At 44.2% G+C, this 24,418-nt stretch overlaps 1 protein-coding gene and 1 pseudogene across 4 annotated transcripts in view; both read right to left on the bottom strand.

Annotated features, from left to right (window-relative positions):
• ARHGAP6 (Rho GTPase activating protein 6) overlaps positions 1-24,418 on the bottom strand; it is a gene marked incomplete at its 5' end in the record, with an annotated part of 507,844 nt that overhangs the window by 273,730 nt on the left and 209,696 nt on the right. The gene's annotated exons all lie outside the window — the stretch shown is intronic.
• On the bottom strand, positions 496-14,467 carry LOC308510917 (putative inactive peptidyl-prolyl cis-trans isomerase-like 6; annotated as a pseudogene). Its single transcript has 2 exons — positions 14,423-14,467; positions 496-1,158 (listed from the first exon to the last, which is right to left on the bottom strand). The product of its transcript is annotated as a putative inactive peptidyl-prolyl cis-trans isomerase-like 6 (transcript).

The raw sequence follows: 24,418 nt of genomic DNA on the forward strand, positions 1-24,418 counted from the left end.
ACTGAGCCAAACCAGCTAGGGCTAAGATATTTTTTAAATGTTGCTCTTGGCCCTAGCTGGTCTGGCTCAGTGGATAGAGTGTCAACCCTGAGGCTGAAGGGCCCTGGGTTTGATTCTGGTCAAGGGCACTTACCTTGCTTGCAGGCTCAGTCCGTGGCCCGGTCAGGGTGCATTTGGAAGGCAACCAATCGATGTGTCTCTCTCACACCGGTGGTTCTCTGTCTCTCCCCCTCCCTTCCACTCACTCTATATGGTCTCCCATGCAGAGAACATATTTGCCAATCTTATATCCCATAAGGGTTTAGTCTCCAAAATGTATACAGAACTCACACAACTTAACAAAAAGAAGATAAACAATCCAATCAAAAAATGGGCAAAGGACCTAAATAGACACCTTCCTTATCTTTTTCTTTTTTTATAATCAAGCATGGTTTAATTAAATCTAGAAACAGTTGATCAGATACATAATAAACTCAGAAAATATTGAGATGAAAATCAAGCATAAAAACTTCCACTGTCAATAATTGTACATTGTTGTAGTGGTCTGTCATTCTCTGTTGTAACCAATTCTAGGTGTTGAAGAACTTCTGTTTTTTCAGTCAAATGCCCAAAAGCCACATGCTTTGTATCTAGCTAGAGAGCTGATGATAACGTGACGTAGAACTGTGAGCCACTGCTGGGACAGCCTTTGTTGACCATTCCAAGAAATCCCATTTCATTATGAGGAATTGAAAAGCTTTCTTCTTCAAATGTTGGCACAGACATCGACTGTCCACCATCTCCTTTTGCAGCCACTCCCCTCGTAGCCGAGCATTCTCTATTATTCGATGAAAAATCGAACTGACATAAGGTAGCCTGATGCCGCTTTGAGAAAACCTTGCTTCTCCTGGCACTAGAGCTGAACACTTTTACATGTTTGGGGACATGTGTCACAGCATAGCTCAAAAACCAACCTTCCAATTGGATAAAGATCAATAGAAACATCCAAGACCACAAAGCCATGCTTCGTGTCACTTAAGAATTTAGTAGAATAAGCCACAGTACGTGCCCCATCAAGGTGTGGGCCCATTTCTGAAGTTCAAGTGCATCACCCAGCAGCTGATCATTAATAAAACACATGGCATTGGGAGAATATTTCCAGACTTCATTCTTAAGTTCCTTTATCACATGCCTTCCTCAGGAAAATCTGTAAATATTTTACTTTTTCTTAAAATCAGCCCTTTTTTTCTTCTGTAGATATTGATCCCATGCAATTCTAGGATCATCAAATTTGGATGGAAAATTACTCTTCAGACTCTTTATTCCCAGCAAGGCTCTGAACGAAGGCTTCCTTCGCTCAGAAGGCCCTTTAAAGATGGCCCTTCTCGAAGTGGAATGCCTGCCCTCCAGAACCTGCACTTTTCCCCTACACGCACAGATCCAACCAGGCTGGCCCTGCTCAGCCGGGACATTGCCTTCCTGGAACATGGACACCCTCCCTCCGCACCTACCCACCCCCATCAGCCACCAGGAGGGCGAGATGAGGGGGGAAGGGTCCCCCGCTCTTGTGACTTCTTCTCCTTTACCTATGCGGTGCTCTTTGCAATCTGAAAGCTCAATAGACACATCTCCAAAGTGGACATACAGAAGGCAAGAGACACATGAAAACATGCTCAAAGTCACTAATCATCCGAGAGATGCAAATCAAAACAACAATGAGGTACCATCTCACACCTGTCAGAATGGCTATCATCAACAAAAAAGTGCTGGAGAGGATGCAGAGAAAAGGAACCCTCGTGCACTGCTGGAGGGAATGCAGACTGGTGCAGCCACTATGGAAGACAGTATGGAGTTTCCTCAAAAAGTTAAAAATGGAACTCCCATTGGACCCCGTAATCCCACTTCCAGGAATATATCCCAAGAAACCAGAAATACCAATCAGAAAGGATCTATGCACCCCTATGTTCATAGCAGCACAATTCACCATAGCTAAGATCTGGAAACAGCCTAAGTGCCCATCAGCAGATGAATGGATTAGAAAACTGTGGTACATCTACACGATGGAATACTATGCGACCCACAGGTTGAGAACCACTGTTTTAATAGCTTCCTCTTGCTTCGAGGTTACAGTCTAATATCCTTACTCTGTGGCCTACAAGACCCTGCAATTCTTCTTGCTCACCCCTACCCATTCCTCCAAATGCCTCTATGCCCCTCTCCACCTCACTCACTCTGGACTTCCTTTATTCAGTGACTTGAACCTGATACGCCTCTTAGTTCCTTAGGGTCATTGCACAAACTAATCCTCCTTTCTGGAGTGCCTTCTCCCTCTCCTCACCAACCGAATTCCTATCAGCCTGGAGATCTTAGCCTAAACACCACTTCTTCAGGCATCACAGATACAACCAAGGCCACCGCCAGGCCAATCTGGATCCGCGGCCCTCAGGGAAGGGGCTGGAGTTTCTGAATTGCATTCCACGATTCACTGGATATTTTATGTCAAGTTCACTCAGAAACACAAGCAGGGACCTGTGGTCACATGCCCTCTGGCCTTCTCAGAGTCTTGCTGCCAAGTTCAAGGGCTAAAGAGCTGTTGAGCTGGGGGACCCCTCCCACGTCCTCCTAGGAGAGCAGCAAAGGTAGCACAGGGCCTCTATACTCAGGCAGACAGCTGGTCCTAGGCAAGGAGAGGAGGAGGGGGGCTTTTTGGAATGGATACTGCTGGCATGTGCAGACTGCAGTGAACTATTTTTTTTTTTTAAAGTATACTGTGTCAAAGACATAGGCGGTTTTGTGTTTTTTTTTTTTTTAAAAAAAGCACTACAGGAAACAGTGTTGTAAAGCAATTAATCACCTGTTCATGTGCCTTTGTTTAAATCAAAAAACTGCAACAAAACTAAGTACTTCGCACCTACCAGGATGGCTAAGATAAAAAAGACAGATCTGCCGAACCAGTTTGGCTCAGTGGATAGAGCGTCAGCCTGCGGACTCAAGGGTCCCAGGTTCGATTCCAGTCAAGGGCATGTACGTTGGTTGCGGGCACATCCCCAGTGGGGGGTGTGCAGGAGGCAGCTGATCGATCTCTCTCATCGATGTTTCTGACTTTCTATCCCTCTCCCTTCTTCTCTGTGAAAAGTCAATAAAATATATTTAAAGAAAAAAAATAAAAAAGACAGATCAGAGTAAGTGTTGAGGAGGATATGGAGAGACTGGAAACTGCATGCACTGCTGGTGGGATTGTACAGTGGCACAGTCATGTGGAAAGCAGTCATCTCCTCAAATGGTAAAACACAGAGTTATTATAATCACCCATAAACCCCACTCCGAGGTATACACCAGTGCTTCTCAACCTTCCTAATGCCGCGACCCTTTCATACAGGTCCTCATGTTGTGGTGACCCCCAACCATAAAATTATTTTCGTTGCTACTTCATCACTTCATCATGTTGCTACTGTTATGAATCGTCATGTAAATATCTGATAGGCAGGATGGATTTTCATGGTTACAAATGGAACATAACGAAAGCATGGTGATTCATCACAAAAACAATGTGTAATTATATATGTGTTTTCCGATGGTTTTAGGTGAGCTCTGTGAAAGGGTCGTTCGAACCCCAAAGGGGTCGCAATCCACAGGTTGAGAACCGCTGGTATACACCCAAGAGAAATGAAAGCATGCCTCCATGTAAAACTCACACATGAATGTTCATAGCCTCATTATTCATAGTAAAAAATGAAAATGAACCAAATGTCCATCCGCTCATGAATGTATAAACAAAATGTGTTTCTACATTAGATGGCAATGAAAAGCAATGAAGTACTGATACATCCTATAACACAGATGAACGCTGAGCACATTATGTTAAGTGGAAGGAGATAGTCACAAAGGACCACATATAATATGGTTACATTTATATAAGATGCCCAAAACAAGCCAATCCATAGAGACAAAACAGATCGGAGGTAGTCAGGGGCTAGGCAGCAGTTCTCAACCTGTGGGTCGCGACCGCTTTGGGGGTCGAATGACCCTTTCACAGGGGTTGCCTAAGACCATCAGAAAACACATCTATAATTACATATTGTTTTTGTGATTAATCACTATGCTTTCATTATGTTCCATTAGTAACCATGAAAATCCATCCTGCATATCAGATATTTACATGACGATTCATAACAGTAGCAAAATGACAGTGATGAAGTAGCCACGAAAATAACTTTATGGTTGGGGGTCACCACAACATGAGGAACTGTATTAAAGGGTCGCGGCATTAGGAAGGTTGAGAACCACTGTCTTAAGTGGAAGGAGATAGTCACAAAGGACCACATATTATATGATTCCATTTATATAAGATGCCCAAAACAAGCAAATCCATAGAGACAAAACAGATTGGAGGTGGTCAGGGGCTATAGAGTCATGGAAGTGGGTGGAGTGTGACTGCAAAAGGGTATGGAGTTTCCTTTTAGCGGGGGACAGAAATATTCTAAAATTAATCATTGATGATGGCTGCATAATCCTGTGAATTACACTAAAAACCACTGAATTGTACACTTTAAATGTGGGAATTATGTCTCAAGAGAGGCATTAAAAAATGCTGCTATACCTCGGGTTTACAGAGCAAGTTGTCCCTACGTAACTTTGTATATACCCAAGAGAAATGAAGATTGCATGGGACACCATTTAGCACGCAGTCCCTCAAGTTAATGAACACATTCCCAGCTATCAAAAGACAGTCTTACTAGTTGCCATGAAACTAAAAGCTCATGTGAGTGAAAGCACAGGGTCTTAATGATCTTGCCCACAAGGGCAAGGGAATGATAAATAGAAATTAGAAAAAAAGGAGGAAAGAAAAGAAGTTAACATTAGAATGTGACATTTCCACTCTATTAGACAATAAAGGAAAGAAAAACAAACAAACAAAAAATGGGCGGAGAACTGTTTTCAGTAGAACCTCTTTAAATAGAGGGAATAATTTCTACACCCCCAAGCAAACTTCTGTCACACAGTCAAGGTCAAAATGTCCCCAATAAGATGAGGACGACAAGACTACTGGCCTGTGGCTGTGACTTCATTGTATGGAATACAGGCATTAGGCCTGTGTCACCAGAAGGTATTTTATGTATATATTTATATTATATTTATATTTATATTTATGAAGTTAACTTTATCATAGTATAACTTATACATCATAAAATTCAACCACTGTTCATGGACAATTCAGTAATGTTTTTATAAATTTACCAAAGTGTACAATCGTGACTATCATCCAGTTTTAGAATATTTTCACCAGATATGTAGAAAAACCCGATGGTTACTCAGATGCCTTATTTGCTTTTGATTTGAGAAACCTGAATTTCCTACACGTCTGGTGTCTCGTGCAATGGGCTGGTTCTGTGTTAACCACAAATGTATGTTGGTCAGACTACTCTAAATCCCGAATAAGTAGTACAAAATGGGGGTTTCTGCAGATTTATTTGTTTTTCTAGGACAGTGGCCTGAAAGCGAATAAGATGTATTATATTGTTACTAATGTATTTGAACTGTGGTTGTATAAGATTAATTGAAATCTTTCACTTCCAAATAAGTACCTTTTGGTTCTGTTATTAACGCACACTCTTTAAAAACCACTTTATTTAATGTAATTTACATACCATAAAATGCACCTGTACATTTGCAGTTGTGCCACATCACCATGATCCGGTTTTAGAACATTTTTATCACTTTAACAACATACCTGGTGCCCAAGGGTGGTCAATCCCCTTTCCCACCCCCAGCCCCAGGCAACCACTTACCTACTTTGTCTCTATGGGCCTGCAGAAGGCATTCTAACACACATACACAAAGTAATAGATGAAAAAGGCATCTTTAAGAAAATCCTACTTTTACAGCCAGATTCTGGTGTCTGTGATGTTGAAAATTTTTTCAGTAACAAATAAATTAATGGTTGCAAAGAAACCTCTGAAAAATAGTCCTAAAACCATGTCTCCACTGTAAAATGCTATTTTAAAATGTCTCACAACAACCAATAGACAGCATTTTCCCATAATGCAATATTTTCCTCATTAAAGTCAAAGTGTCAATTTTATCCTCTTCCAGCATCCCCCCCCCCAATACCTCAAACAGGTTAAAACAGTTTATAGCACATATTCTTTTTAAAAAATATATTTGTATTGATTTCAGGGAGGAAGGGAGAGGGCGAGAGAGATAGAAACATCAATGATGAGAGAGAATCATTGATCAGCTGCCTCCTGCACACCCCCTACCAGGAATGGATCCTGCAACCCGGGCATGTGCCCTGACCGGAATCCTACCTGGCACTCTTCAGTCTGCAGGCCGACGCTCTATCCATTGAGCCACACCAGCTAGGGCTATCGCACATTTCCTTCATTATATTTGGAGAGGTTGAGCCTCCTCTAAATTGGGATCTCAGGCTCAATCAAGCAAACAAAACTCCCCCAAATGACATTTATTCCAAAAGCTTTTTAAGGACTATTATAAAGTTTCTAGACATTAAATGCTTTTGAACAATATTCTGGAAATTCGTCAGACTAGACAAAAAACTGCAATCTTTCTTAGCAACCAGGCAATATTGTGAGCGCTTCCCAGATAATTATAGAGCTGTCATTTTAAGGAACAATCATTAATTGATATCTTTATAGTAATTGACAAGGCGGTATTACATAATTTCTACAAAATAACCCTTTGTCCTTTAACAACCAGTGAAGAAAATTCTTATCATGCTAGGTTGGAAATTGCCTCTGCCACAAATATATACCCTTTGGTGTCTATATACACTATAGTCCTCAGTTCTCAAGAAAATGGTATTCCCAAAGTGCCTTTCTCTACTAAAGAGTTGACCCTTGGCCAGCATGACAAATATATGAAATTGAGTCATTTCCACATAACTCTCTAGCCCAGTACAACTGTGCAAGTAGATAAATCATGTTTCATTATGGGTTTGCACAATGCCATGCCTGCCCTGAAACACAACACCCTGATTCCGGCCAATCCATGGACTTCTTCACAGGCCACAGGTTGCTGCTTTTCAAGTTCTATTCACTGGCTCTCACGAGGGTGCTGACCTGGTTTCTATTTTGAACTGGAATTTCCTCTCCTGGGGTCACTGGCTCCCCACCCACAGGGGCCTTTTCCCGGTTCCCTGCTCAGTGCCCCACCTTGCCCCTGGCTCTGGAACCCCAGAGAATTTCAGGCTCATCCTCCTTCAAAGTCCAATGAGAAGAAGACTCAGGGACATTCCGGTTGATATCTGCTGGGAAGCAGGTTTTGTGAGCCTTCAGGGCTCCTGTTAGGAGACACCAAGGTGACATTTACACAGGAAGCTCCTGAGACAAGACCTGCAGGAAATGAGAGCGGGAGGCCATGTTGTAAGGCTAAAGCTGTAAAGAAATCTCCGTTCAAAGGGTCACAAGCGTGTGGAAGAGTCAGCCAAGAGAAACATCGCCAAGCAGAACACGGGGGCACATCCCTTCGCAAAACATGGGCTGCCCAGGCAGGGCCAAGGGGTCTCTCACTGCCCCGCTCTTGTGGCGACGGGCTCAGTGAGCTATAGAGTTTAAGGAACAAGGGCGGTGGTGTTTTTAGGGTCAGCCCTTTACATTCTGTAATCTGATGGCCTTCTGGATACACTGAGGTAAAATTCTTAAGTGCAAAACCAGCGTTTGAGCCAATGAGTAATTACATTTTTCAGAGTTCAATTCTCCATGTTGAACTGGTAAGGATGGAAGTGCTCATGAAAATTATTCTGCCTAGAATGTTTACAGAATAAGCTATAAAAATACTATTTTTAAATCTTTTTCTTGCTTTCAGAGAGGAAGGGAGAGGGAGAGAGAGATAGAAACATCAGTGATGAGAGAGAATCATGGATTGGCTGCCTCCTGCTCTCCCCACACTGGGGATCGAGCCCGCAACCCGGGCATGTGCCCTGACTGGGAATTGAACGGTGACCTCCTGGTTCATAGGTTGACAACCACTGAGCCATGCCGGCCTGGCGACAAAAATACTATTTTAACTTAAAAATTCCAAAGAGTATTCTGGTGACTTAGAGAATTAGACAAAGCAAATAAGTTTCAGATGCTATAACCTGTATGTGCATGCATCTTACTTTGTATGCAAGAGGAAATCTTGAAGGAAAAACGAGATATTCTCTTTTTTTTTTTTTTACTTTTCCCTTTAGTGTTGGACACATACCCAGTTCTCCACTCACACTGGTGAATAAATGAATGTTCAATAATATTTATCTGTCTCTGAATGTGCCCAGCATCCGCCTACACACTAAAGATGTACGTTTCCTTTCGTTTGCCGTCCTTCCTATATAACAGTAGACCTATCCTCAGCATCTGTCGTAATTTGAGACAGAGCATGAGACCAGAGATCTGCAAACTTTTTCAGTAAAGGGCCAGATTGTACATATTTTTGGGCTTTGCATGCCATGCAGTCTGTTGCAACCATCCAGCTCTGCTGTTGCAACATGAAAGCAGCCATAGTCAATAGGCGGGCATAGCTGTTTCCAATAGAACTCGATGTATGGCCCTGGCTGGTTTGGCTCAGTGGATAGAGCGTCGGCCTGCGAACTGAAGGGTCCCAGGTTCGATTCCAGTCAAGGGCACATGCTCAGGTTGTGGGCTCGATCCCCAGTGGGGGACTTGTAGGAGGCAGCCGATCCATGACTCTCTCTCATCATGGATGTTTCTATCTCTCTTTCCCTCTTCCTTCTTCTCTGAAATGAATAAAAATATATTTAAAAAAAAACTCGATGTATGGACACTAAAATCTGTATTGCATATCTTTTCACATCATCAGATAGTCTCCTTTTGATTTCCCCCCACTGTTTAAAAATGTAATACTTATTCTTAGTTCTCAGGCTATTAAAAAAAGCAAGCAGCAGTCCGAATTTGGCCTGTGGGCCACAGTTTGCTGACCTCTGATTTAGACAACTGAGTGGCTGCATCGCGGCAGGTGCTTTACTGGGTCTGAGCACCTACAGAGCACACTGCGGGGAAAGAGGGTTTGGCAACTGATACAATGGAGGGAGCCAGGGCAAAGGTTTTCAACTTCAGAAAGAAGATTTTGTATGAGCGCATTATTTTTAATTTAGCTTATATTTACATGTCAGGATTGATCAAAACAACAAGCTAATTCACAAATGGTAGCTCTGATTTGTTTGAACTAAAGAATTAATACAAACTTTTCTCCCTATTGTAAATGACCACATACACAATTTCTTCTAGGTTTTAAAACAGGAGCTAAATTTATGAATCTTATTTTTTTTTTAACAAATCTTTTTAAAGTGACACTACCAAATCAAAACAAATTTGGAAAAATCTCCTCGGAGGGGATTCTGAGTGTTTTGTTTTCCTTTGGACGCATTGAGGAACCAGAGCTGCTAAGCACAAGGAAACAGAGGAAGGCGGTGACATTTCTGTTTAAACATGAATGTCATTCAGTCTATTTTTATGATATTTCATTGCTATGTAGTCAGTCTAGAGCAGCGGTTCTCAACCTGTGGGTCATGACCCCTTTGGCGGTTGAACAACCCTTTCACAGGGTTGCGCGCCTAAGACCATCCTGCATATCAGGTATTTACATGACGATTCATAACAGTAGCAACATTACAGTTATGAACTAGCAACGAAAATCATTTTATGGTTGGGTCACAACATGAGGAACTGTATTTAAAGGGCCAGAAGGTTGAGAACCACTGGGCTAGATCCAATCAATGTGGATTTGTGGGGACTGGTATCAGTGGGGCGACCCCATCATACTGCTTTTGTTGTTTAATTAGGTCATAGGGAAGTATGTATTGATAACCATGACAGAAAGAAATAGGGGAAAAACTTGAGATAGAGAGATGTGAACCTGCTCAAATACATCAGTATTTTGATGAGAATTTGACTACATACTGCGGTAAAGTGAATGATTTGCCCCATTCCTTCACCCCTTGATACACTCATGTAATTCCTCACCCACGACATTAAGTTTGGACATGTGACTTTCCTTGGCCAATGGCAAGTGGGTAGAGACATTAAGAATCCTTAGTCAGGCCCTGACTGGTTTGGCTCAGTGGATAGAGCGCCGGTCTGTGGACTGAAGGGTCCCAGGTTCGATTCCAGTCAAGGACATGTACCTTGGCTGTGGGCACATCCCCAGTAGGGAGTGTGCAGGAGGCAGCTGATCGATGTTTCTCTCTCATCGATGGTTCTAACTCTCTATCCCTCTCCCTTCCTCTCTGTGAAAAGTCAATAAAATATATTTTTAAAAAAAAGAAACAAATGTTCCCCGATGCAGAAATCTCATGAAGACCTTTGGGTTCTTCAAATCCAAGTTTTCTTTAGACTCTGCACACTGGGTGATATGAGGTACTACACAGTAATGAATGATGGCGTTACCTGCCTACCTAATTAAAAACAGCAGGTTAGGCCCTACCGGTGTGGCTCGGTGGCTAGAGCATTGGCCTGTGGGTTGAAGGGTCCCGGGTTTGCTTCTGGTCAAGGGCACGTACTGGGCTTGCAGGCTCCTCCCTGGCTCGGGCCTTGGTCAGGAAGCGTGCAGGAGGCAACCAATCGATGTGTCTCTCTCACATCCATGTTTCTGTCTGTCTTTCCCTCTCTCTTCCCCTCTCTCTAAACAAATCAATGGAAAAATATCCTCGGGTGAGGATTAAAATAAAATAAAATAAAATAAAATAAAATAAAATAAAATAAAATAAAAACAACAGGTTGGTCCAAGAATCTCTAGGTTTTTGAAAAACATTCTCATAAAGATCAAGGAACATTGCATTGTAAAACCGTGCAATAATTCAAGTATCCAGTAAGAGTGCGCCTATGTTTGCAGAATCAGGCAGCCTCAGCACTTTTTGCACCTTCTTTAAAATAGTGGGAACCAAAAAAATGCAGGAAGTCTATATGACTGTGGCCCAATGATAAGGTTTCACTAGCAGTCATCCTGAATAAAAACAGCCATTAGGGGTGTGTGTGTGTTGTTTTTTTTTGAACCAGCTAATCTTGATAAGGTTCAAACTTTCCCCAAGAGAGGTCTATGAACTGCCACTCCCTTCGAAATGAATGAATAAAAATGCATGTGAGCCATGAAGGCCAGGGTTTACATAACCCTGGTGCTGTCCAGAGCACAGCTGGGTCGTGGCCGCCACAAACACATGAGGGGCTTTTTGTATCCTTGCTCCTAAGGACTCTGGAGGGCAGACTGCCAGCCCTCATGTACCTGTTCCAGGCGGCTGCCAGTACAGCCACGGGGTTGCCATTCCTGAAATGGATGTTTCATGAGAACAGCCATGCAGAGAGGGAGCGAGGGGCATTCATGCAGGAGCTCAACTCTGTGGTGTTTCCATCCAAAGCACTTGGCTGGGGAAAACACAAGAGTTAGGATTACAAAATGACCACAACACTCAGCTAAAAATACCAACCAGGATGTCCCTTATTGGTGGCTCTATATGTTCCTAACAAGAACACCCACATCCTCCCTGATCTCATTATCGGTTCACCTTGCTTTCTTCTGCTGTGTGTCTGGACATTTTTCGCATAAATGATCGACGGAGACAGATAGGTGCCTATTGTGCCGGGAGCACAGAGGGAGTCAGTTCAAAGGTGTCATTTGAATGGACAGCAGGTCAGTGGTTGCCCGGATGAGAGGTAGCGAGTAGCATGGGTGTGACTGCACAGGGGCAGCGTGAGAGAGGTCTTTTGTGGTGATGGAACAGTTCTGTATCTTGCATGTAGTGGTGGGTATGCCGATCTATACATGTGATAAAATTGCATGGAACTTCTCACTTCTCTCTCTTGCTCTCTCTTGCTCTCTCACTATCTCGCTCTCTCTCTCTCCCCCCCCCTTCCTCCCTCCCTTCCTCCCTCTTTCTCTAGCTCTCATACACACACACACACACACACACACAATGAGTGTATGTAAAAAAACTGGTCAAATGTGAACAAGGCCTCTCTATATTCAAGTGAATAGTATTGTGCTAATGTCACTTTCCTGCTTTTGATATTGCACTCGAGTTACATAAAATGCTATCATTTAGGGAAGCTGCGTAAAGGGTCCCAAGTATCTCTCAGTTCTATTTTTGCTCCTATGAGTTTATAATTCTTACAAAAATTAAACGTTTTTTCAAGCGTCATTGCAAAGGTATCAGCTCAACCCAATGCCATTGGCACAGGCAGCCACTCCACAGTGGATCCGCGTGAGACTCGGCAAACAGACAAGGATGTGAGTCTCAGTACCACTAAACTCTATGACCCTGCAACAAGCTTCAGCTCCGTACCTTGGTTTCCTCATCTTTCAAATGGGGTGATACGAGGACCTACCTTCCAGGGTGCCGTGAAGTATTAAATGAGATACTATATGTAGAACGTCCAGGGCTCGCGGAAAGCATGCAGTTAAACACCGGCTACTATTATTATGACTGTGAGTCAGCCGAAATATTTCGAAGAGCTCTAACTCAGTGCTGACATTCAAAAACAGGCTACGCATGAGACACAGGGGATGAAGTCCAGATATGGTCCCTGATTCGGGCCCCTGCTTCTTTGGTTTGTTTGGTTGTCTAGTGAATGTGGTCATTAAAGGAGTTACTACCAACAAGATGGCTATTGTGAAAGTGGACGCACAGGGTCCTCAAGGAGGAACTAGCTCAGAGAAGAGGCGCTTTCTGCAATGAAGGTTGAGAGGGGTTTTTTTTCTCTGCTACGTGAGCTGGAGCCTCGGATGGCTAAACTGCAGTCCTCAGGCCCAAAAACACCTTAGCCAACTCCTTACCAGCGGTTCTCAACCTGTGGGTCGCGACCCCTTTGGCGGTCGAACGCCCCTTTCACAGGGGCTGCCTAAGACCATCCTGCAGATCAGATATTTACATGATGATTCATCACAGTAGCAACATCACAGTTATGAAGTAGCAACGAAAATCATTTTCTGGTTGGGGTCACAACATGAGGAACTGTATTTAAAGGGCCAGGAGGTTGAGAACCACTACCTAAGAGAATCACTTTTCACTAACACACAGGTTAACCCTTATGAGGTGATGTGTGATTTTAAAGGTTAAAGCTCTTTACCCATCAACCAGAAAATGAGTTAAACCAATTCTTCCGTTTTTATTATTTTGAAAATAAATTAGATGACACTACCCTAATAGGCTTGGAGGAGGAGAAGTCTATTAGAGCTCTAACTGACATCAATAAATTTAGACCGAAGCATTTTTGAATTCCGTATGGAGCTTCTTCATATTAAATAAATTGTAACATCTACGTTCAATATGTCCCTGTACAATGAGTGAAGAGGAAGTACTTTTACCTGCTTGTAATGTCAATATTCTTAGACAGATACATCACCTATGAACGGATTAGGCATGACACATTGCTAGTTTAAACGTGGTCAGTAAAATAACCCACAGGGAAGAGAAAAGAGCGATGGCAAGAAAGTTGGGAGTCCTCTATCTACTTAGGAATTCGGGTCTTTCATAATGTAAGTGAACCCCAAACAAGAGTGGACCTGCGTGTGCTGCTATTTTCTGTTTGCCAACTTCTCCCCGCCCCCTGACCAATGAGACACAAAGGTCTGCCCTTCTCTGTACACGCATGAGCCTGTGAGACTGACCTCAATGGGCTGCATCTCAATGGACTGGTTGGCTTTGGTAAGAAAGGAAGATGGGAGAGCAGGAAGATCACGAGGTCAGGGTGTTCATTCTCCCATCCATCCCTGCTTCTTCAGAGTCTGCTCTTGCTGCAATTCTCCCTGAGTACATTTCCAAGGTCTCTTCCAGCCCAGGTTGGAGGTCGCCAGGTTCCACTAACACTGGTCCCTACCTGTGTCCTGGTAACATCTTTTCCATGTTTTTTTATATATACACATATATTTTTATTGATTCCAGAGAGGAAGGGAGAGGGAGAGAAAGATAGAAACATAAATGATGAGAGTCATTGATAGGCTGCTCCCGCACTCCCCCTACTGGGGATGGAGCCCGCAACCTGGGCATGTGCCCTTGACTGGAATCAAACCCAGGACCCTTCAGTCCACAGACCGACGCTCAATCCACTGAGCCAAACCGGCTAGGGAAAGTTAAGCCTTTCTGAGTGTGCCAGTCCGCTTCCTGCTGGGATCTGTGAGTCAGTAGCTAAGGTGGGAGAATGCCTTATATTTTGAGGTCAAAGACTATGTTACACATTTTGCTCATACCATCAAAGTGACATCATAATGGCACTGTTAAAGGTTACGTGCATAAACACTTACAAAATAATATTACGTGTCACCGTTTTCAAATTCTTCCAGCAAATTCAACATTCCATTTTCTTGCTAAACTATTACGACTCTGTGGATCTCATTAAAATGGCATCGCCAAGTGAGGAAACCAGAGCAACTTCGGGGTTTTTCGCCCATGTGGAGTGGTACCCACCTGGTATGGGGGGAGCTCAGGGACACTCACCTGGCACAGGGAGCCCAGCAAATGCAGAGCAAAGGTGCTCCCCATGCGGGCGAGAAGCTTTTCGCCTCTGTGTTTTCCTTGGACTGACTTAAACATTTCTTTACAAGATATTTCAGTCAGCTGCAGAAAGGGGTCATTCAAAAACTATTTTAAAAGTTGATTCATATTAAAGTCTCTGGCTGTTTCCATGGCACATTTCCTCAGAGCCACAATGCCAACTCTTCTGAAAACTTCATCACAGAAATCCAGTTTAGGTGACACTCCAAGCACTCACATTTCACTCTAAAAATTTTTAAAGTTAGAAGAGGTCTAAGAATGTGCCAAATAACCAAAGAGAAGGGGAGAAAATCCTGACCAGTTTTCATTCCACAGGGTCATGACATCTTTCAAACAAAGAGTCCTTCGTAACAACGACCACATACGAATGAACAAATTACTCTTATACTTTATGTCTAACTTATCCAAACTGAGAAGTATCCCATAGCCGCATCCAAGTAGTCACCATGACAATAAAGAAAGCAGTACCATATCATTATCGGTGGGAGTCCCTGTTGTTTCATGTGACCTCCCTCTAAGTTTGTAAGTATTCAGAATGTATCCTATCTAAGAAAATAGTGATATGCAAATTAACCATCACTCCGCAACAAAGATGGCAGCGCCCATAGCGGCAGGGGGCAGGGGGAGACGGATGCTGGCAGTGGCGCCCTAGCAACACGAGTCCAGCGTCCCGTGCCACAGCCGCACGGAGGGAGGGGCCTCTGGCCAGAGGCTGGGGTGCGGGATGCTGGCATTGTTGCAGGCCAGGCTGAGGGACCCCCTCCGTGCACAAATTTTGTGCACCGGGCCTCTAGTTTAAGAATAAAATGAATCCAAAAAGCTGACCTTTTGAAAGTAAGGCCAAAACCAGAAAATCTGAAAAGTACATTAAAATACGTTAATTATATTCATTTGTAAATGTTGGTGATGTTAGTTCAGATTTTTGCAAGTACCTAAGACCTTTCCATATATTTACTCCCCATCACTTGGAGCTTACCATGTAAAACAGGCTGTGCTTAATTAACATTCTGTGAAGTGGCCAGGACTTAAGAAAGGGCCCACGATCCCAGTCAATGGCAGACTAGATAGACCGCCCACACACCTGGCACGCTGGGCTGTGTGAGAGATGTTTAACCTAATGAGATTGAGAAATAGAGCTGTTCATTGCTTCTTCCTTGTGCTTTTCTTTCACTGTCTTTCCTACAGCAGGCCAGCCCACGTGAGATCTTCAGTGAGTGCCTGCTGGACAGAAGTGGGCCCTACCTTCTCACTCACATACGGTCGCGGGTCCGATGTCCACACAGAGAGGCTTTCTGAGAACCCCCCACATCTTAGTTTGGAGATTATGACTGCTCATTTTAGACCAGGACTAACATATTTTTAATATATCTTATTGATTTTTAAAGAGAGGAAGGGAGAGGGATAGAGAGTTAGAAACATTGATGAGAGAGAAACATCGATCAGCTGCCTCCTGCACACTCCCTACTGGGGATGTGCCCACAACCAAGGTACAAGCCCTTGACTGGAATCGAACCTGGAATCTTTGAGTCTGCAGGCTGATGCTCTATCCACTGAGCCAAACCGGTCAGGGCAAGGACTAACATTTTTAATAAACCAGTATTCTGGCTGAATCAGAAGAAAGGCAGAGAATCAGACAAGACTGTTAGACACGCATAAATCAAGAAAAGCCCTGGCCAGTGTTGCTCAGTGGGTTGGAGTGTCGTCCCATGCACCACAAGGTGGCTGGTTTGATTCCTGGTCAGGGCACATATCCGGGTTGTGTGTTCGATCCCTTGTCAGGGCGCATGTGGGAAGCCACCAATCAACGTTTCTCTATCACCTCTCTTTCTCTCCTTCTTCCTTCCTCTCTCTAAAAAATCAATTAAAAAATTTTTTTGAAAAGAAGTCAGCTAAAGTCTTACACAGGAGAGAAGACAGAAAATCTTTAAGAAATAAGGCCCAAGAGTTCAAAGGGCATCAGAATTGAGGAGTGAAGAAGTGAAGAGCTCCCAGCAAAGCACTGAGGTTTCTAGCAAGGACCCCATCACCCTTCCTGGACTAAACCCCGCAAAGTGTGAAATATGCTGTTCCGAACCTGGACTCATGTGGAGAAAAGGTAACTACCATCTTGTCCTCTCCGTCTCTTAAATAACAGAGGAAGATGTATAATGCATTTTAGAGCGCTCCATACAACATGATTTTCAAAAACAGTAAGGATTTTGATGTCTACAGAGACACACATGAGTCAAGGTTTCTCAATTCAGCGCTACTGACAGTTGGGCCAGGCAATTCTTTGCTGGGCTGTGCTCTGCACTGTAGAATGTTGAGCAGCGTCTCAGGTCTCTACCTACCATATATCCGCACCTCTTGCCAATTGTGACAATGAGCGATGCCTCTGGACATGCGCAATGTCACCTGGTGGAGGGAGAACCATGGCTTAGATGACTTAGAAAATGGATGCTAAGGGACATATTGCCTGGCCATGCTATGTAGAGGCACCATTGCTCTTGTGCCTCTTGTATCCTTATATGGGGTGTCCCCAAATTTCACGCAAGATTTGAATTTTGCGTGAGCATTAACAACAACAACAGAAAATAAAAGCCTAATTTTACTTGGTTTATTGAATCAGATTCTAATGTCTGTTGCCCTTTGATGTCAATCCCTTCAATTTGATAAGCATGACCAAGTACCAATGATGGCCCAGGAGCAGGGACAATGAAGACCAATGAAGACCATGGCTTCGCCTATGTGCCAGCAAAGGAATGGAGGCCATTTACCCGATGTGCTATTCCATACATAACCTTATACTGGATACTTTATGAATCAATAAAAAAATGTTCAATTTTTAATTATAAACCTGTGTTTTCTATCAAAATTATTTCTTGCGTGAATTTTGGGACACCCTATAGAATTCAGTTGAGATAAACACTAGCTTATAAAACAAAAGACCTCTCTGAAAACTTGCACTGCATTATCTCAGAGTCATCTGAAGCAAAGTACTGGATTGCACTCTTTGGATCCACTTTGCGTCTGAATCCTAGACTTTGTGGGAGCTTCTGGAATGGTAAGGGGTTTGCCATGTAAATGAATCAGCGGTTTCCAAATGTGGCGATATCAGAATGACCTCCAAAGCTTTTTTAAATTTTTTTTATTGATTAAGTTATTACATATGTGTCCTTATCCCTACGTTACCACCCATCCTCCCACTCATGCCCTCACCTCCTGTTGTCTGTGTCCATTGGTTAGGCCTATATGCTTGCATACAAGTCCTTTGGTTAATCTCTCCCCTTTACCACCACCCTCCCCTACCTTCCCTCTGAGGTTTGACGGTCTGATCAATGCTTCTCTGTCTCTGGATCTGTTTTTGTTCATCAGTTTATGTTGTTCATTATATTCCATAAATGAGTGAGATCATGTGCAGATGACATGATACGGTACATAGAAAACCCTAAAGACTCCATCAAAAAATTATTAGACTTAATAAATGAATTCGGCAATGTAGCAGGATACAAAATTAATGCCAAGAATCTATGGCATTGCTATACACCAATAATGAACTTACAGAAAGAGAGACTAAAAAAGCAATCCCATTTACCAAGAAAATTCAGATACCTAGGAATAAACTTGACTAAGGAGGTAAAAGACCTGTACGTGGAAAACTACAGGACACTGAAAAAGGATATGGAGGAAGACCTAAACAGATGGAAGAACATACCATGTTCATGGATTGGTAGAATCAACATCATCAAGATGTCTATACTTCCCAAAGCAATCTATAGATTCAATGCACTCCCCATTAAAATTCCAAAGCTTTTTCAAAGTATTGCTTCCAAGTCCAGGCCTTCGAGATTCTGATTTAGTGGGAATTGGGTGAAACCCTGAGGCCAATATGTTTTTTTCAAACATCGACTAATAATGAGTGAAGTTTTGAACCCCCTGTTGTAACCGAGGAAAAAACACCCAGTCAGCCAGATCCATCCACTCGCAGGTATGTATTGGCTGCCTACCCTGTGCCTGGGCCTACACTAGGCAGTGGGGATATGATGGGAAAAGAATAATTGGATCTCTGCCCTGAATAAGCTTACACACCAGTCGGGACAGATAGACAAATGAGGAATGTATATAGAGGGGTGGGCAAAAGTAGGTTAATAATGATAATAACTATAATTATAAATACATAAGAATAAACTGTTTTGTGTACTCACAACTATAAACCTACTCTTGCCCCACCCAGTATAGTACCAAGTAGGGATGCAAACAACATAAGCACTATGGTGTGATAGGCTCAGTGGTATTTCCGTGGAGTCAGAAGCACTTTGGAGAGAGCAGTCAGGGGTGGCATTTTTTCCTGCAACTTATAGGACAGTGATGGCGAACCTATGACATGCGTGTCAGAGGTGACACGCGAACTCATTTTTTTGGTTGATTTTTCTTTGTTAAATGGCATTTAAATGTCGGGGTCCTGCCTCAGTGGGCCAGGGGTTCCCAAAGGTGTGGACGGAGTCGGCAAAGAATGTTTTACACGGAGACAGCATTCAGAACTCTCTAGCTCTCTCTAGTCTCCGTGGATCTTCCTGTGCCTGGCTGAGGCCACAGAGAAAGATCCAGAGGCAAGCTGAGCCTTTATTTTATAGTCAGAGGTAAACAAGGTAGTGGTTTCCATAGTTACACTGCTCTTGTGAGTTTCACTTGTTTTGACCATAGTTACACAGTTCTTGTGAGTTTCACTTGTTTTTGTTCTTGTTCTGGCTGCACTTCCCTCAGCCCATTAGCTTCCCAGATAAGATCTAGGGAGCATCAAAAGGTCAAGCCTAATTATGCTTAAGAGGACGGTGCCCTCTAAGCTGGGACTTGTTTGTGACTTTGCCAACAGGTCAGTCCCAGGCTTAATCCTATATCGGCTCCCCACATTTAAATATATAAAATAAATATCAAAAATATAAGTCTTTGTTTTACTATGGTTGCAAATATCAAAAAAATTTCTATATGTGACACGGCCCCAGAGTTAAGTTAGGGTTTTTCAAAATGCTGACACGCCGAGCTCAAAAGGTTCGCCATCACTGGTATAGGACATCGACGATGATAACTCTGAACAGATTTCTCTCTGTCTTTCCTGCTCTCTCCCGCTCTCTCTAAAAATCAATGGAAAAATATCCTTGGGTGGGGATTAAAAATACATATATGGGACTTGCAAAATCCTTGCTTCTGTGAGGAGACAAACAATAAGGTGACAGAGGGTAAAAGTGAATCCCAGGCCGGCTGGCTAAATTTTCTAAGACATCTACGTTGGCAGCGCTGATGGATGACAACTGACTCACATCAGCCCAGTCCAGCAGCCGTGCCCTATTCTGGGTGTCTTCGGAATCACCAAAGAATACCCCGTAGTCAACACCACTGAATGATGAAGAGAACTTAATGACTTCAAGGCTTTGGAAATCCAATGTTCATCGAGAGAAAACTTGGAAACTTTCACATGGAAACCTGAACTGTTTGGGGTGAAGAGAGGATCCCTTTCAGGGGAAGCGGCTTAGCCCTTGCGGTGGATTCCTCAGGGAGGGGTGAAGCCGAGCAAGGGAACGATCAGCAGCTCATGACCAGGCTGTGGTTGAGAGCACAGATGGTGGAGTGACTGCACCCAACAGGAAGTGAAGTCAGCGCCAGAGGAGCTCAGAAGTAGACAGGTCCTGGGACCAGAAAGGCTGCATCTTGACAGCTGGATTCCGCAGAGCCCAGATCCGAGTCTCCACCACCTGCTTGCTGACCACACCTCAGGGAAACACAGGCATCGCCCACCCAAAGATTCATCTTGGCCAGAGGCATCGCGAAAGCTTCCTATTGTCTGTCTTTCACAGGAGAGAGATGAAAAGCAGTGCGATCCTCCAGGGAGCTGCTTAGGATAATGCACTCATAAGCTTCCCCAAAGGTCATCTGTTCTAAACCTAAGGCTCAGTGGGGTAATTCCACTGGAGTGGCCATACTTAATTGCAAGTATTGTCATGAAATTCAACGTATATTGCATGATCTTGGCAGACAGTCAAGGTTTGTAATATTTTGTTTGTGGTTAATGGAAGGAAGCACTATGAAGGCTGTTGGGGAAGGCGAGTTAACGTCATGCTTAACCCAGGCCAAGTGGCCTGACTTTGGGGGCGGGGGGTCACCAGAAGCAGGACAATGTTGCCAAAGTCATGATCACTGAAAACGGAGTGACTCATGCTTCCACCCCTAGCACTTGTGTTGTGGGTGAGGCTCCCCCGGAATCTGGGTCGGCCTCTCTCTGAAGTCCTGCAGGTTCATTGACGAGTGTATATAATACTCATAACGTTTACCATGTCTTCTCTTTTCAGATCCTATTACACAGCAACTGTCACATCCTCTTAAACACATGCATGTGCCCGGGCCTTCCCATCACCTCCCACAAATCAAATAGACCAGTGACTTTCCAGTGGTGGTGATTTTGCACCCCAGGGGGTACTTGGCAATGTGTGGACACAATTTTTAAGTCTTTATTGTTGAAAGTATTACATATGTCCCCTTTCCCCCCTATTGACCTCTCCCCCCCTTCCCTCCCCCCAGGCCTTCACCACCCTATTATCTGTGTCTATGGGTGATGCATATACGCATGAGTTCATTGGTTGATCTCTCCCTCCCCTCTCCCCTGCCTTCCCTCAGGTTTTTTTTTTTTAATGTTTTTATTGACTTCTTAGAGAGAGAGAGGAAGGCAGAGAGAAAAAAAACATCGATGAGAGAGAGAAACATTGATAGGCTACTTCCCACAACCCTGGCCTGGAATCAAACAGGCAACCATTCGGTGCAGGGGACAACACTCAACCAACCGAGCCACACCGGCCAGGGCTGTGTGGGTTCATTTTTGGTTGTCACATCTGGGAGGTGGGGATACTATGCTACTGGCTTCCAGTGGGTCTCTAGGGGCCAAGGATGCTGCTAAACAACCTATGATGGCAACGGACGGCTCCCCCCTGAGAATCATCCTGCCCCAAACGTTCATTTTGCTGAGGCTGAGAAAACCTGAGAAATACAGAAACACAGGGCACCGAACTTACTGGATCTTGGAAAATGTGGCTTTTGTCTACACCAGTGGTTCCCAACCTTCTGGCCCTTTAAATACAGTTCCTCATGTTGTGACCCAACCATAAAATGATTTTTGTTGCTACTTCATAACTGTCATGTTGCTACTGTTAGGAATCATCATGGAAATATCTGATAGGCAGGATGGTCTTAGGCGACCCCTGTGAAAGGGTCGTTGGACCGCCAAAGGGGTCGCGACCCACAGGTTGAGAACCGCTGGTCTACACCAATCCAATTAAAGGGCTATTTGGCCACGCAATTCAGCAACATGGAGGGTCACAGGAAGTCACTGCAGGTACAATATTTGATTGTTGGATTCTTATGGTGACAGAAGTGGGAGGGAGAAGGACGATTCGGCCCATCGATTTCACTTATCTCAGGAGTCCAACTGGGGAACCAGGGCACTGGAGTAAAGCGCTCCGTTCTCTCACCTGTGCCACCGTGAACTCTACTGCTCTAGGCTTGGATTTCTTCAGCCATGAAATAGAAAACGTTTCTAGCCCTAACCGGTGTGGCTCAGTGGATAGAGCGTCGGCCTGCGGACTGAAGGGTCCCAGGTTCGATTCCGGCCAAGGGCATGCACCTTGGTTGGGGGCACATCCCCAGAAGGGGGTGTGCAGGAGGCAGCTGATGGATGTTTCTCTCTCATCGATGTTTCTAACTCTATTCCTCTCCCTTCCTCTCTGTAAAAAATCAATAAAATATATTTTTAAAAAAAGAAAGAAAGAAAACAGAAAACGCTTCTAACCCACCAGTTGGTGGTGAGGCTAGAACGGACACGGACTGTGTCCAAACGCTTTGACAATAAACGTAAATGAAATACTGTGATCTGTAGTTACTCCAGAAGTGCCTCCAGGAAATCACTGATTCGTGCATGTCCGCCGTGGCCCTCACACGCCAGCTCCTCTCTAGCCCATCGAAATGAATGAAGTCCGGCTAGTTTGATGTCCCAGCATCTCTCAGATACACCGACCGCTCTCCACCTCCAGCCCAGCAGCCGTCCTACTACAGGCAACATGGTCAAGGGCACATGCAGGAGATGCGGGCTCAATCCCCAGTAGGGGGCGTGCAGGAGGCAGCCAATCCTCTCTCTCCCGGGCCTACATGCCAGGCTGTGTTCCGGCTCCTTCTCACCCGTGCCTCCCTCCTGGAACCGCAGCCATCTGTTCCAAATGTAAATAGGATCAAGTCCCCAAAAGGCTGTCAAGGACGACGCCCAGCTGGAAGGACTGGGTCCCCCTAAACTCAATGTGGGGAAACGGTGGGAGGAATGGTTGGGAGGCGAACATCAGTGCTCACATGCATTTTTGTGATGATAAAGCAGGACAGCCATGCTCTACTTCGGAGTGCAGCTGATTATATAAATACAGGATGCTCTTATCTACTGGAGTGTTTGTGTTTCTCTCTTTGTGGCCATGATGACCATTTCAAAAGACGAGGGAAGAGTTCAGAGCAACTCTGAACGTTTTCACGATGTACTCATCTCTCCGGAAAACTGACCAAACAGCTGTCACACCATAAGCATCCAACAGATGTTTGATGAATGAAGAAAATGCGAGCCACTGAGTTCTTTTTTTAAGTTAAATTCTTTTATTTTTGTAATATATTCTTCTTTTTATTGATTTCAGAGAGGAAGGGAGGGAGAGAGAGATAGAAACATCAATGATGAGAGAGAATCATTGGCTGCCTCCTGCACGCCCCCTACTGGGGATGGAGTCCGCATCCCCTGCATGTGCCCTTGACCGGAATGGAACCCGGGACCCTTCAGTCCACAGACCGACGCTCTATCCACTGAGCAACACCGGCTAGGGCCATTGATTTCTTATATGCTGTCTCATCTTGAACAAATGCAAAAAGCAGTGAAGGAAGAACATACATACTTGATCCCAGATTATATTTCAGAGCAAAAAGAGGTACTGACGACACACGGAGGGGAATTCTTTCCCTGAACGATGCAGACAAAAAAAAAAAAAAAAAGCCTCCAAGACCCCAGGAGCAAAACCCTGTTGGGCAAAGTGAGTGGAATATTTGTGCTAAAAGGCAAAGCCAGCTTTTGAAATAACCTAACCAGTGGTCGGCAAACTCATTAGTCAACAGAGCCAAATATCAACAGGACAATGATGGAAATTTCTTTGGAGAGCCACATTTTTTAAACTGAAACTATATAAGTAGGTACACTGTGATTAACTTAATTAGGGGACTCCTAAGGCTTAGGAAGAGCCACACTCAAGGGGCCAAAGAGCCGCCTGTGGCTCGCGAGCCGCAGTTTGCCGACCATGGACCTAAAACCCATGTGGGAATAGCACAGAAGAGTGCAGTGTTAGAACAGACACTGAACCACACAGGGTTACGTTACTATGAGAAGCAATGAGTCACACTTCACAGCGACCATTCTCTTGACTTGTGAGTGACACTGAGCTGCCGAATGCTGCTGCTTTCCGTCTAAAGCAGCGGTTCTCAACCTGTGGGTCGCGACCCCTTTGGCGGTCGAACGGCCCTTTCACAGGGGCCGCCTAAGACCATCCTGCAGATCAGATATTTACATGACGATTCATCACAGTGGCAACATGACAGTGAGGAAGTAGCAACGAAAATCATTTTATGGTTGGGGGTCACCACATGAGGAACTGGATTTAAAGGGCCAGAAGGTTGAGAACCGCTGTGATGCACAAGGAACTCCAGGGACCAGGTGATTTGCTGAAGTCTGACAGCCCACACATTCCCTCTGCCATCTTCCTTCTTACAGTCTTAACTCAGAAAAGCTGCACGGGGGGATCGGCGCTGGAATAAAGGGCTATTTCATCAGCAAACCTTCAGAGCGTAAGAGGAGGCGTCAGCGTGTCTCTAAGTGAACGCTTTTAGGAGACTCAGACA

The sequence above is a fragment of the Myotis nattereri genome (assembly GCF_964212035.1).
Source record: "Myotis nattereri genome assembly, chromosome: X".
In the NCBI taxonomy this organism is placed as follows: domain Eukaryota; kingdom Metazoa; phylum Chordata; class Mammalia; order Chiroptera; family Vespertilionidae; genus Myotis; species Myotis nattereri.